Below are 14,511 nucleotides of genomic sequence, written 5' to 3' on the forward strand. Positions count from 1 at the left end.
GTAAAATAATAATAATAATAATAACCAAAGAACACCATCCCCACAAGGAAACATGGTGGTGGTGGCAGCATCATGCTGTGGGGATGTTTTTCAGCAGTCGGGAAGTCGGGACTGAGAAACTGGTCAGAGTTGAGGGAAAGTTGGATGGTGCTAAACACAGGGTTATTCTTGAGCAAAACCTGTACCACTCTGTGTGTGATTTGAGGCTAGGAAGGAGGTTCACCTTCCAGCAGGACAATGACCCCAAACACACTGCTAAAGCAACCCTTGAGTGGCTTAAGGGGAAACATGTAAATGTGTTGGAATGAACTAGTCAAAGCCCAGACCTCAATCCAATCGAAAATCTGTGGTCAGACTTAAGCCTCGTATACACGAACAGATTGTTGGCCAACAAAACCGTGGATTTTTGTCTGAAGGGCGTTGGCCCAAACTTGTCTTGCATACACACGGCACACAATTGTTGGCCAACAATTACGAACGTAGTGACGTACTACATGGTTTTTCTGCTCTTTGGCACCAGCCTTTAAGCACCCTCTGCTAATTTTGTGTTAGTAGAACTTTGGTGAGTGTTGATTCCCGCTTTTCTTTTTGCGCTTTTCATTTAGCGCTTTTCAGTTCGCACTTTTCATTTCGTGCTTTTCAGTTTGTTTCTGAAGGGCCGTTCGTCAACAAGACATGTTGCGGAATCGGAGGAGATAATGTGTTATTTATTATTGGCCTTGGACTTATTGCTTTGACATTATTTTTTTTGGTTGAATAAAGATTTGATTTGGTATATTTTCTATATTTTTGGATACATAGAATGCACTTTTTGGTTAAGTTCTGTTGGCAGATAGCATGTCTAATTTTATTTGTTTTCTTTTTTTAATGCACAATAAAAAAAAAGTGTTTAGAATAATACTTGGCTACGTGTTTTACTTCAAATGACAGTTTGGGAGTAGGCAGTTACATTTAAAAAAATGTAAATGTAAAATTAACAAGGGACACCAACATAGTTGTATGATCTTAAAAACTACGGGATAATGGTGTTGTGGTAACTTGCCCAAATAAAAAAAAAAAAGCATAATATTATTATTCTAGATATCACTAGAAAAAAAAGCCTTTGAAAATTTGTTTGCAATAACTCCATCAGTATCACCAACAAAGCAACTTCATTATTATCCCATTAAAGAAGAAGAGAATTGTGCGCTGCATTTCTAGATTTCATAATTTGCCACGTTACAAATGTTAATTTTCCATTACGAATGCTAGTTTACAAGACCGACCGTTTCTGGCTCGTCTTTGCTTCCGAGCATGCATGTTTGTACTTTGGACTTTTGTCCGACAGACTTGTGTACACATGCTCGGAAAATCTGACAACACACATTTGTCCGTGGAAAATTTTAAAACCTGCCATCAAACATTTGTCCGCGGAAAATCTGACAACAGTTGTCCGATGGAGCATACACACGGTCGGATTTTCCGCCAACAGCCTGTCATCACACATTTCCCGTCGGGAAATCCGTTCGTGTGTAAGAGGCTTAAAAGATTGCTGTTCACAAACGCAAACCATCCATCTTGAAGGAGATGGAGCAGTTTTGCAAGGAGGAATGGGCAAAAATCCCAGTGGTAAGATGTGGCAAGCTCATAGAGACTTATCCAAAGCGACTTGGAGCAGTGATAGCCGCAAAAGGTGGATCTACAAAGTATTGACTTTAGGGGTGTGAATAGTTATGCACATTGACTTTTTCTGTTATTTTGTCCTATTTGTTGTTTGCTTCACAATAAAAAAAAAAATCTTCAAAGTTGTGGGCATGTTCTGTAAATGAAATGATGCAAATCCTCAAATAACCCATGTTAATTCCAGGTTGTGAGGCAACAAAACATGAAAAATGCCAAGGGGGTGAATACTTTTGCAAGGCACTATAAATCAGCAATAAACAGAAACAATTAATCACCATATAATGACGTCTTCATTATATGCAGCTCCACCCTTAATCAATTATAAATTGCATTGCAAATAAAACTGTTATTGAGTCTTATTTGGTATTCAACAGTAAGAAAATCTTCCAACCTTACCCAGGAAAGTAATGACTCACCTGAGTTCTTTGGAACTCTACAGTGCCTTAAAAAAGTATTCATACCCCTTGAAACTTTCCACATTTTGTCATGTTAACCAAAAATGTAAATGTATTTTATCTGAAAAGTGTGGTGTGCATTTATATTCAATCCCCCTGAGTCAATACTTTGTAGAACTACCTTTCACTGCAATTACAGCTACAAGTCTTTTTGGGGATGTCTCTAGCAGCTTTGGGGTATCAGAGTAAAGGGGGCTGAATACAAATGCACACTACACTTTTCAGATAGTTTTTTTGTAAAACATGTGGAAAAACATTTATATTTTCCATCCACTTATTTATGTGCCACTTTGTGCTGGTCTATCACATAAAAAATCCCAAAAAAATACTTTTATGTTTTTGGTTGTGACATAAATGTGGAAAATGTCAATGGGGTATGAATACTTTTTCAAGGCACTGTATATATAGAAGGTTGGGTAAGTCCTTACTTCAATGGATGCAGGTTGAAGATTTTTTTTTCTAATAAGAAACTTGAGTTTCTTATTGATTTATGATTGAGTCCTATTTTTCACATCGATGAAAGATCATAACTTTTTGAATGGTTCTGTATCTATTTAATGTATCAATTTTGTTTAATTTGTGTATCTATTGATATAGCATCCTAAGTAAGGGATTATTCATAAGTGCGGCAGCCCCTGCCACCCTCTGAAAAGCGCTGCCCGATGAATCGCTTTTCAGAGGTGTTTGAAAGGATGTGAAGGGGTGATATGTCATATGGCCCCATACACCTAAATTGGTGGCATTTGGCAACAGTACTGCCCACTGAATGTGACATGCTGATTCATTTTCACCCCAGCATCAAATAAAAAATATCGCAGTTGTGGCATGTGTACAGCCCTGGGCAACTGAATACCCTCTTTAGGTGGGCAACCAGGGAGCAGTAAGACACATTTTTGGGACCATTGGCATTTTTACAGCAATCAATACTTTAAAATTGCATTGATTACTGTGAAAATGTCACTGGCAGTGAAGGGGTTAACCACTAGCGGCAGTGAAGGAGTTAAGTGTGTCCTAGTACATCTTCTAACTGAAGGGGGGAGTGGACTGTGTAGGGGATATGACAGATCATCTGTTCATACTCTGTATGAACAGACGATCTGTCTGTTCTCTCCTCAGAGAACCGGAAACTGTGTGTTTACACACACAGATCCCGGTTCTCGGTGTGCCCACAGCGATTGCGGGAATCCGGTGGTGATCGCGACTGCCGGGCACTCACACCGGCTCCGTGGGCTTGCAGGGAGCACGCATGTGCCCCCTAGTGGCCATCTATGGTACCGACGTACCATGACGGCGGTTCGCGCAGCTGAGCCATGTTGCCGCAGTATAACTGCGGCGGCTGGTTGACATGCGGTTAATGTATTCTGCGCATTTTATATACCTGTAAAAGCCTCCCTTTTGTGGACATCCAAATCCCTGAGGCTGCTGATGGGTGCTGTCATCCTGGATGAGATGTCAGTAGCTCAAGCAGACCCAGAACTCTCACTCTGTACTATTCCCCTTCGCTCCTCTCCCTGACAGCTACATAAAAGGTTATGTAGCTGTCAGAGAGAGCAGGGAAAGGGAATATAGGAAGATGAAGGGAGGAGTAGAGGAGCTGGGCCAGCATAGACAGTAATAAGACACTTCCAAAGAGTAAAGGGTTATGAAATGTAAGAAGGGAGGACTCAGCCCCTCACCTCATATCTTTGACCCACAGGTCTGCAAGTGCCTTTCCACCAACTAAAATATTTTCTCCAACTAAAGTAACACTATTTTAGTCGACTAAAATACGTCTAATGCCCCATACACACGGTCGGATTTTCCGACGGAAAATGTGTGATAGGACCTTGTTGTCGGAAATTCCGACCGTGTGTAGGCTCCATCACACATTTTCCATCGGATTTTCCGACACACAAAGTTTGAGAGCAGGATATAAAACTTTCCGACAACAAAATCCGTTGTCGGAAATTCCGATCGTGTGTACACAAATCCGACGGACAAAGTGCCACGCATGCTCAGAATAAATAAAGAGATGAAAGCTATTGGCCACTGCCCCGTTTATAGTCCCAATGTACGTGTTATACGTCACCGCGTTTAGAACGATCGGATTTTCCGACAACTTTGTGTGACCGTGTGTATGCAAGACAAGTTTGAGCCAACATCCGTCGGAAAAAATCCTAGGATTTTGTTGTCGGAATGTCCGAACAAAGTCCGACCGTGTGTACGGGGCATAAAACAATTCAGATGACTAAAATACGACTAAAATAGCATTTTAGTCATAAGACTAAAATACGACTAAAGCTAAAATGGCATTTTAGTCAAAAGACTATAACTAAAACAAAATCGAAAATTGACATCAAAATTAACACTATGCTGGCCATTTCTAAATCAGCAACACAATTCCATCCAGAGCCTATAATAATATCACATTAAAGTTTACACATGTATTGCACTACCGCATAAGGATAAGTAGGGGGCATCTACTAAGGTACTGAAAGAGAAAAAAATAAGAAAAGGGCTTTTCTTATATTTTTTCTTAATATTTAATGTTGATAATATATTCAGGTAATGTGTGCAATGACATTACAGCCAATAGAGTTTACAGGTTTTTTTTTTTTTTTTTTTTGTATTTTAAAGTTGTACTTCTGTTTGTCAAAAAGCAAGATTTTTGTTTGTTTATGAAATCTGGTTTTATTTATGACGACGATATACTGTATATCACAATGGCTAAATCTGTGTCTGTAGTGCATGTTAACATCTTATTCAATTTTTACTCCAGGAGTATGTAATGAGTTTGGAAATTGTAAAGAAATGTTGAAAACATGCATTACAATTTAACTAAATCCATTAGATTTTTGTTGACTAAAATGTACTGGAGATTTTAGTTGACTAAAATGTACTGGAGATTTTAGGTGACTAAAATATGACTAAAACGAAAACAATTCAGATGACTAAAATATGACTAAAACTAAAATAGCATTTTAGTCAAAAGTCTATGACTACAACTAAATAGAAATTTGCTGCCAAAATGAACACTGCTTTCCATATGGAAAATGAAATACTCCAGCGGTCAATCAGTGGCAGCGGAGATGATATCTTTACAATCGTTGGCAAGGAAGATCTCCCACGGTATGCAATAAAATAGGAGATAATCTAGTGCTCTCTGTAATCTTCAATTTTAATGAATAAAAAGCAGTAAAAAACATACAAATAAAGCACTTGGGCCAAATGCATGCATCAAGAGTTCAGGTTACAAGTAAAACCAATAAGATGGCCGCGGGTGCCTTCAGTATGTAACTCCTCCCCCGTACGTTACGTCTGTAGGCGGGACTTCATTAGCGAGTTCCCATGCTTGCCCTGAATATTCTCTCTTTTATTGCCCCTCCTGGAACAAATCTTATCTCCGCCACCTCCCAAATTCCCCCTCATCTTTTCTTCCACCACAAATTCCCCCTTCCCCTCTTTCAGCACAAATCCCCCCCAATCCGCCCTCCTAGCACAAATCCTTCCCCTCAGATCACTCTTCCTAACCAGTGTTAATTTTGGCACCATATTTCGATTTAGTTTTAGTCTTAGGACTAAAATGGCATCTTAGTTTTAGTCCCATTTTAGTCTTCTGCAATTGTTTTAGTTTAGTCGTATTTAGTCGACTAAATCTCCAGTACATTTTAGTCTACTAAAATGTCCTATGTTTTAGTCGACTAAAATCTCCAGTATATTTTAGTCGACTAAAACGAATTTTAGTCATCTAAAATCTAATGGGTGTAATTCAATTGTAATGCATTAGTTAACAATTCTCTACAATTTGCAAACTCAATATATACTGCTGAAGTGAAAAATCTAATATGTTATTTATTATTACATTGAGGTATGAACTAGTACTACAGACCAGTGTTAATTTTGAAGTCAAATTTCAATTCAGTTTTAGTCTTAGTCTTTTGACTAAAATGGCATTTTAGTTTTAGTCCCATTTTAGTCTTTTGACTAAAATGCCATTTTAATTTTAGTCGTATTTTAGTCATTTCAGTTGTTTTAGTTTTAATCGTATTTTAGTCGACTAAAATAATATTCATTTAGTCGACTAAAATGTTTTAGTCCTTTTAGTCGACGAAATGAACACTGTTCCTAACACAAATCCCCCCCACCCCTCAAATAAACCAACCTCCCAGCACAAGTCTCCTCTCCTAGCCCTGCCCCCCCCCCAATTTTTCCTCCCAGCACAAATCATCTCGGCCCATTCTCCTTCCTAGCACAAACCCCCTAAATCACCCTACCTAGCACACCCCAATTCAACCCCAGTACAAATCCCCTCCCCCCCACAAATTTCCCCACCTAGAACAAATCTTATCTCCGCTACCCGCCAAATTCCCCCTCCAGCACGAATATCCCCACATCTTTCCTTCCACCACGAGTCCCCAATTTCAGTCTTTCAACACAAATCCCCCCAATCCCCCCTCCAAGTACAAATCCTTACCCTCAAATCACCATTCCTAACACAAATCCCTCCTCCTCTCAAATAAACTCACCTCCCAGCACAAATGCCCCCCAATTCTCCCCACAGCACAAATCCTCTCCCCTCAATATTTTTCCTCCCAGCAAAAATCCTCTCACCTCATTCTCCTTCCTAGCACAACCCCCCCCCCTCCTTTCCAGCACAGATCCCTCCATATCACCCCTCCTAGCACATCCTCTACAAATTACCCCCAGCACAAATCCAGCACAAATTACCCCTCCTAGAACAAATCTTATCTCACCACCCCCCAAATTCCTCCTCCCAGCGTAAATCCTCTTCCCCAATCCCACCTCTTAGCACACATTTCCCCCTCTTCCAGCACATATCCACCCCCCCCAAAAAAAAAACCCCTCCTCCTATCAACTTATCCACCTCTCTCTCCCCCTCCTAGTACAAATACTCTCATCCCCAGCACAAATATATGTTACACTATCCCCCTTCCAGTTGTGTCCCCAGTACAATACCCCCCTCCCTCACACACAGACCTTGGATACAGCACGGCAGATGTCTGTGAGATGTTCTTTCCTCCCAGGCCCCTCCTCATCTTGACACCTCCCAGTTGAAGAGGAGCCTAGGGGAAGCTGCTTTGCACAGGGGTACAGGGGTATGGGATTACGGCCGTGGGGACCCACCCACATTCTTTGCTGGAAGGGGATGGAGTAAGTGACCCCTGCTCAGTCCTGATCTGACAGTCCCGATCGAGGAACTTGGCAGTGACAGGAGGGAGAACCTGGAGGGGAGAGAGAACACAACCCGAACCTCCTCCCAGCTCTCTCCTTCTCTCCAGCTCAATGCTGACAGTAGTAGTAATGCTGCTGTCAATACTTCTGTCAGTTTGTAGTTGTAGGAAGACTCCAGGTGGCGCCCCCCCACCTCACGTGATACCACAGCGCCCAGGGCAGCTTCCCTCCTGCCCACCCCCCTAGTCCCGGCCCTGTAAATGGCCATCATTACACTTTACGCAGCACAGCCTGTTCTGTGATTGGAAGTAGGATAATCTGCAAGCTGTAACTGAATTTAAATAATATTGCTACTAGCCCATGCTAGTCCTGTTACCAGTGGCGGCTGGTAAAAAAAATTTTATGGGGGGGGGGGGGGCGCAAACTTACCTGCAAACGGAGCCTCCAACCTGGGCTGTCACGGTTCTCCTGATACCCAGTGGCTTCCGTGTTCCAAATCTTCAGCCTCCTGATTGGCCAGGACGTGAAGTCGGAAGCCGGAAGTGACGCAATGGTGAATTTTGATTCGCTAAAAGCAAAAGTGGGAGGGTTCAGGGCACAGTGCTCTGCGCCCCAAGGACAACGTCAAGCAAGCCAATTAGAGCCTCAGACTCTAATCATATGCTTGTTAAAAATTGACAGGGCTAATAGACAGCTATTAGTCCGGCGCCCCGCACCGTTGAACGATTTCTTTTTAAATAAATGATATGACTAACATTTTTTACTTTAAGATGTTAGTGTGTTAGTCATATTATCATTTATTTAAAAAGAAATTATTCTATGAATTTTGAGGGGGCGGTGCTGAACTTTGGGGGGGCGGCGCCCCTGCACCCCTTATGGACCAGCCGCCACTGCCTATTACTCTTATATTGGGGGATCATGCATAAGCAACAATTCATTTTTGTTTCAGCAAGGAAGATTTGTGTTGAATTTTCAAGTGGTACACTACTCTACAGAGATGATCAAACGCAATAAAGGAGCTATAAACCTTGTTCAAGTGGTTTTGAGAATCAATGGCATTTTCATATGAGCTGCAATTTAGATTGGATTTAGGGTGGTGCTGAATATAATAAAGGCATCACTACATGATGAATAATTGATTCATTGTTATGTTTTTATTGCAGATTAATTTTTATTGATGTATACTGTATAAGAAAGTGCTGGCACTAATCTTTTTATATCGGGATAGAGAACACCATAAGGAGGTGAGCTACCTGAACAACATGGGTATCACGTATTGCAGAGCCTGATATGTTGAGGAAGGCCTCTCTTACACCTCTGACTTGGGGGCCCCTGATAGTATGAACAGGAGGAGCAGGAGTGCAGAATGGGACAAGCCTGTAATTCTTGCTAGCAGGGCAGGTGTCCACATCTGCCAGGGCTAGTCGCCAGTGGTCTTCAGTGAAGAAGGCAGGCTGGGTGGCAGCTGGTGAGCAGAAAACTGAAGCAGTTCAGTACTGGCAACAGCAGACAGGTGAGGCATATACTGGTAGCAGACAGTAGAAAAGCAGACACAGCTAGATGGCAGGCAAATCCTGGTGACAGCATGAAGAATATCAGAGTCAGGCAGGCTGGGTCACACACACTGGCAGTTTGGGTACAGGGGCACAGGCAAAAACATGGTCAAGGTACAAGCCAGGTCAGAAGCCGATCAGTGAAGCAGTAGCAAATGGAGCAGGCAAAAGCGGTGGTCAAGAGGCAAGCTGAGGTCAGTACAAGCAGAGTTCATGGAGTAGTTAAAATGAGCCGGGTCAGCAACAGGAGTCAGCAAACAGGATCACAGGTTCTCAGGACACACAGAAGGCTGAAGACAAAGCAGCACTAAACCTGAGCATTGGCTTGGTTTAAAAAGCCCATTTGGCGTCACTATCTGTCACGGGTGCGCGTGAGCATGCCAATGCACACGTGTACTAATGCGCGCATTGCTGCGTGCACATTTGCGTGCATGCACGTGTGCCCAATTCCTACGTCCATGAGAAAGTAAGTGGACTAGTCTATGAAGATTCACAGAATTCCCACCAGAGGCGCCATCTTGTCTACTGGCATGCCCATCCTGACAATGGAGGATGTCAAAGATTAGGTGCAGAGTGCTTTTTTAAGAAGAGAACCCAGCAAGACCCTCTCATAATGCAAGTAGGGTTGAAAGAATTCAGGAGTCAGTAGTATGAAAGGCAAAGTTGGGCGACAGCAGTTGCTCCAGATCTTAGAAAATGAGACGAAGCTTCACTTTGCAAAGAATACCCAATCACGTGCAAGGAAATAGAAAAGTAAAACAGTATTTTTGCTTGCACATGATTGGATGATGGAAGTCAGCCGAGATTCTGCTCATTTACTAAGCTCTACAGCAACTGCGCTTGCAGAGGGCAACTGCACTGTGCAAAGTGCACAGTCTATATCCCTTTAGTAAATCAACCCCATTGTTTTTTATTCTTCTCTCCCTCTATTGAGATACTGCTGTTTTTTTTTTTTTTTTTTTTTTTTTTAATCAAAAGGAAAGTTTATTGAGCATAAAATTCAATACAGGTTATTAACATCAAGATACAAGGTGCAGAATGCACCAATATTATGCATAGTGTCTAATACACAGAGTTTTCTGACACGTCATTATAGTTTTAATTCAAGTGTCGAACATTGTCATGCATATAAAGAATACATTTTCACTAGGGCATAGTGGGTCTAAACAAAAACAGTTTCCGCTAAGCAGACAAGAGTCAAAAAGCAGGAGAAGAAGCATTTGACACTAGTCGGTACATGTGGAGGATTAATTTATCCACCTATCCCATATCTTATGATATTTGCCCGGGCAGCCACAATGGGTATACAAAACCTTCTTGTAAGGGAGGGTGAGATTCACAGCCCTCTTCCATTGCTGTGTGGTAGGGGGGGTAGGCCGAAGCCACAATTGAGCTATCTGCATTCTGGCAATGAAGAGGGTTTCCTGCAAGAATATTGACAGGTATTTCTCCTCTTCTGGGACGGGGAGGAGGCCAAGCAGGCATTGGCGTGGGCATAATGTTAGAGGGGAGCCCATACAGTCATGAAGGAATTTGACTATTTGTGACTAGGGATGAGCTTCGTGTTCGAGTCGAACCCATGTTCGACTCGAACATCGGCTGTTCGATCGTTCGCCGAATTGCGAACGTTATGGGCCGTTCGCGCTAAATTCGTGTGGCGCGTCACGGCCCATAATTCACTGCGGCATCGCAGTGCATTGCTGGCTGATGATTGGCCAAGCATGCACTATGACTCGCATGCTTGGCCAATCACAGCGCTGTCAGTAGAGAGAGCTGTAATTGGCCAAAGCCAGGGTGGCTTTGGCCAATTATGGCTCAGGGGATTTAGTACACACCCCACACTATATAAGGCCGCCTGCACGGCGGCCCTGTGTAGTGTGTGTTCCGGTGTGCTGAGAGATAGAGAGAGAGAGAGACAGTGTCATTTGATTTGAGTTAGATAGATTAGGCAGAACAGTCAGTCAGTTAGCTGCACTTACAGTGTATTGTGTATATATATGCATCCCAGGTGTTGCATATATATATACACTGTATTCAGTTTAGCTAGATCCGTTCCTGTTATCTTCTATCTAGACTATTTACATTTAATGCAGTGCGTCCTGCTCACAGTGTTCAGCTAGATCCGTTCCTGCTATTTACATTTAGTGCAGTGCGTCCTGCTCACAGTGTTCAGCTAGATCCGTTCCTGTTATCTTCTAGACTATTTACATTTAGTGCAGTGCGTCCTGCTCACAGTGTTCAGCTAGATCCGTTCCTGCAATTTACATTTAGTGCAGTGCGTCCTGCTCACAGTGTTCAGCTAGATCCGTTCCTGCTATTTACATTTAGTGCAGTGCGTCCTGCTCACAGTGTTCAGCTAGATCCGTTCCTGCTATTTACATTTAGTGCAGTGCGTCCTGCTCACAGTGTTCAGCTAGATCCGTTCCTGCTATTTACATTTAGTGCAGTGCGTCCTGCTCACAGTGTTCAGCTAGATCCGTTCCTGTTATCTTCTAGACTATTTACATTTAGTGCAGTGCGTCCTGCTCACAGTGTTCAGCTAGATCCGTTCCTGCAATTTACATTTAGTGCAGTGCGTCCTGCTCACAGTGTTCAGCTAGATCCGTTCCTGCTATTTACATTTAGTGCAGTGCGTCCTGCTCACAGTGTTCAGCTAGATCCGTTCCTGCTATTTACATTTAGTGCAGTGCGTCCTGCTCACAGTGTTCAGCTAGATCCGTTCCTGCTATTTATATTTAGTGCAGTGCGTCCTGCTCACAGTGTTCAGCTAGATCCGTTCCTGCTATTTACATTTAGTGCAGTGCGTCCTGCGCACAGTGTTCAGCTAGAGCCGTTCCTGCTATTTACATTTAGTGCAGTGCGTCCTGCTCACAGTGTTCAGCTAGATCCGTTCCTGTTATCTTCTAGACTATTTACATTTAGTGCAGTGCGTCCTGCTCACAGTGTTCAGCTAGATCCGTTCCTGTTATCTTCTAGACTATTTACATTTAGTGCAGTGCGTCCTGCTCACAGTGTTCAGCTAGATCCGTTCCTGCTATTTACATTTAGTGCAGTGCGTCCTGCTCACAGTGTTCAGCTAGATCCGTTCCTGTTAAATTCCTACTGACCGGCAGGCTTGTCTGGTTACAGTATATAAAGCTACCTGAAGAAAATTACAGGTGTTCTATTTGATCCTATTAGTACCACGGTCAGGCAGCTAGACTATTTACATTTAGTACAGTGCGTCCTGCTCACAGTGTTCAGCTAGATCCGTTCCTGTTATCTTCCTACTGACAGGCAGGCTTGTCTGGTTACAGTATATAAAGCTACCTGAAGAAAATTACAGGTGTTCTATTTGATCCTATTAGTACCACGGTCAGGCAGCTAGACTATTTACATTTAGTACAGTGCGTCCTGCTCACAGTGTACAGCTAGATCCGTTCCTGTTATCTTCCTACTGACAGGCAGGCTTGTCTGGTTACAGTATATAAAGCTACCTGAAGAAAATTACAGGTGTTCTATTTGATCCTATTAGTACCACGGTCAGGCAGCTAGACTATTTACATTTAGTACAGTGCGTCCTGCTCACAGTGTACAGCTAGATCCGTTCCTGTTATCTTCCTACTGACAGGCAGGCTTGTCTGGTTACAGTATATAAAGCTACCTGAAGAAAATTACAGGTGTTCTATTTGATCCTATTAGTACCACGGTCAGGCAGCTAGACTATTTACATTTAGTACAGTGCGTCCTGCTCACAGTGTTCAGCTAGATCCGTTCCTGTTATCTTCCTACTGACAGGCAGGCTTGTCTGGTTACAGTATATAAAGCTACTTGAAGAAAATTACAGGTGTTCTATCCCAGCTTAGTGCAGCTACAGGCCATTAGTATGTCTGGAAGGCCAAGAAGGAGAGGCAGACAGTCACAAGCCAATAAGAGAGGGCAAGCAGGCTCTGTGTCTAGTGCTGGTCGTGGAGACGGTGCATCCTCATCAGCACGTGGCCATGGGACACGCTTGGCCTTTTTTTCGGCAGCTGGCCATGTTGAGCCGCAACATGCGGAAGACTTGGTCGAGTGGATGACCAAGCCGTCCTCATCCTCCTCATCCTCTCTCACCCATGCCCAGGGTGCTTTGTCTGGCAAAGCAGCGGCCTCTTCCCTCAGCTCAATGTCATCAGTGACTCCTTCCCTAGCTCCACCATGTCCTCATGAGGATTCCCTCGAACTGTTTGACCACAGTGTTGGGTACATGCTCCAGGAGGATGCCCAGCGTTTGGAAGGCTCTGATGACGATACTGAGCTCGATGAAGGCAGTAACATGAGCGCGGACAGAGGGGGTGCCCAAGAAGGACAGCAATCTGGCAGTCATGCTCCCCCTGCTGCAGCATACTGCCAGGTTTGCTCCAGTGATGAGGAGGGAGGGGATGATGAGGTCACTGACTCAACGTGGGTGCCTGATAGGAGAGAGGAGGAGGAGGAGGAGGAGGAGGAGGAGGAGGCGGCAGCACATCACCAACGAGGCAGGATGCCCTCCAGGGGCCAGCCTAAGGGCAGCACATTGACTGCATCACACCCCAAAGCTCCACATGTGCAGGGCGCTGCAGTCTCTGCGCGTTATTCAAAAAGTTCTTTGGTGTGGGCCTTTTTTGAGACGAGTGCATCAGATCGCACCGCTGCTATTTGCAACATATGTCTCAAGCGTATCTCGCGTGGCCAAAATATCTCCCGCTTGGGTACCACATGCTTGACCAGACATATGTTGACCTGCCATGCAGTTCGTTGGCAAGCGTATCTAAAAGACCCACACCAAAGAACAAAGAGGATCTCTCCTTGCTCCTCATCAGCTGAGATTTCCAACCCCACTAGACCTTCAGTCCTCTCTGAGACCTGCAGTGAGAGGAATGAAGGTGTAGAATTAGGTGTGTCACAGCCAAGTACTTGTGGGCAATCTGCTTTTGGTACACCGACGTCAGATTGTACCAGGCAAATTTCCCTGCCCCAGCTGCTGCACCGCCGAAAGAAGTTTGCTCCCAGCCATCCACATGCCCAGCGGTTGAATGCTAGCTTGGCAAAATTGCTAGCACTTCAACTGCTGCCTTTTCAGTTGGTAGACTCTGCCCCCTTCCGTGAGTTTGTGGAATGTGCGGTTCCTCAGTGGCAGGTACCCAAACGCCACTTTTTCTCACGGAAGGCGATTCCGGCTCTCTACCGGCATGTGGAAGGCAATGTCCATGCCTCGCTGGACAGGGCGGTCAGCGGTAAGGTGCATATTACCGCTGACTCATGGTCCAGCAGGCATGGACAGGGACGTTACCTAAGTTTCACGGCGCATTGGGTGACTCTGCTGGCAGCTGGGAAGGATGCAGGACAAGGTGCAGTAGTGTTGGAGGTTGTTCCGCCACCACGCCTCCAAAATGCTGATTGTGACACACCTCTCTCCTCCACCCCCTCCTCTTCTTCTTCCTCCATGGCCTCTTCCTCGGAACCAGCGGTGCTCCGTAGGCGTTCAAGGGGCTACGCAAGTACGCAGGCCAAAAGATGCCATGCGGTGCTTGAGCTGGTGTGCTTGGGGGACAGGAGCCACACTGGGGCAGAGGTTCTGTCAGCTCTGCAGGGGCAGGTTCAGAGGTGGTTGACGCCACGCCAACTTAAGGCAGGAATGGTGGTTTGCGACAATGGCACCAACCTCCTCT

Source organism: Aquarana catesbeiana, linkage group LG03 (assembly GCF_042186555.1).
Source record: "Aquarana catesbeiana isolate 2022-GZ linkage group LG03, ASM4218655v1, whole genome shotgun sequence".
Taxonomy (NCBI): Eukaryota; Metazoa; Chordata; class Amphibia; order Anura; family Ranidae; genus Aquarana; species Aquarana catesbeiana.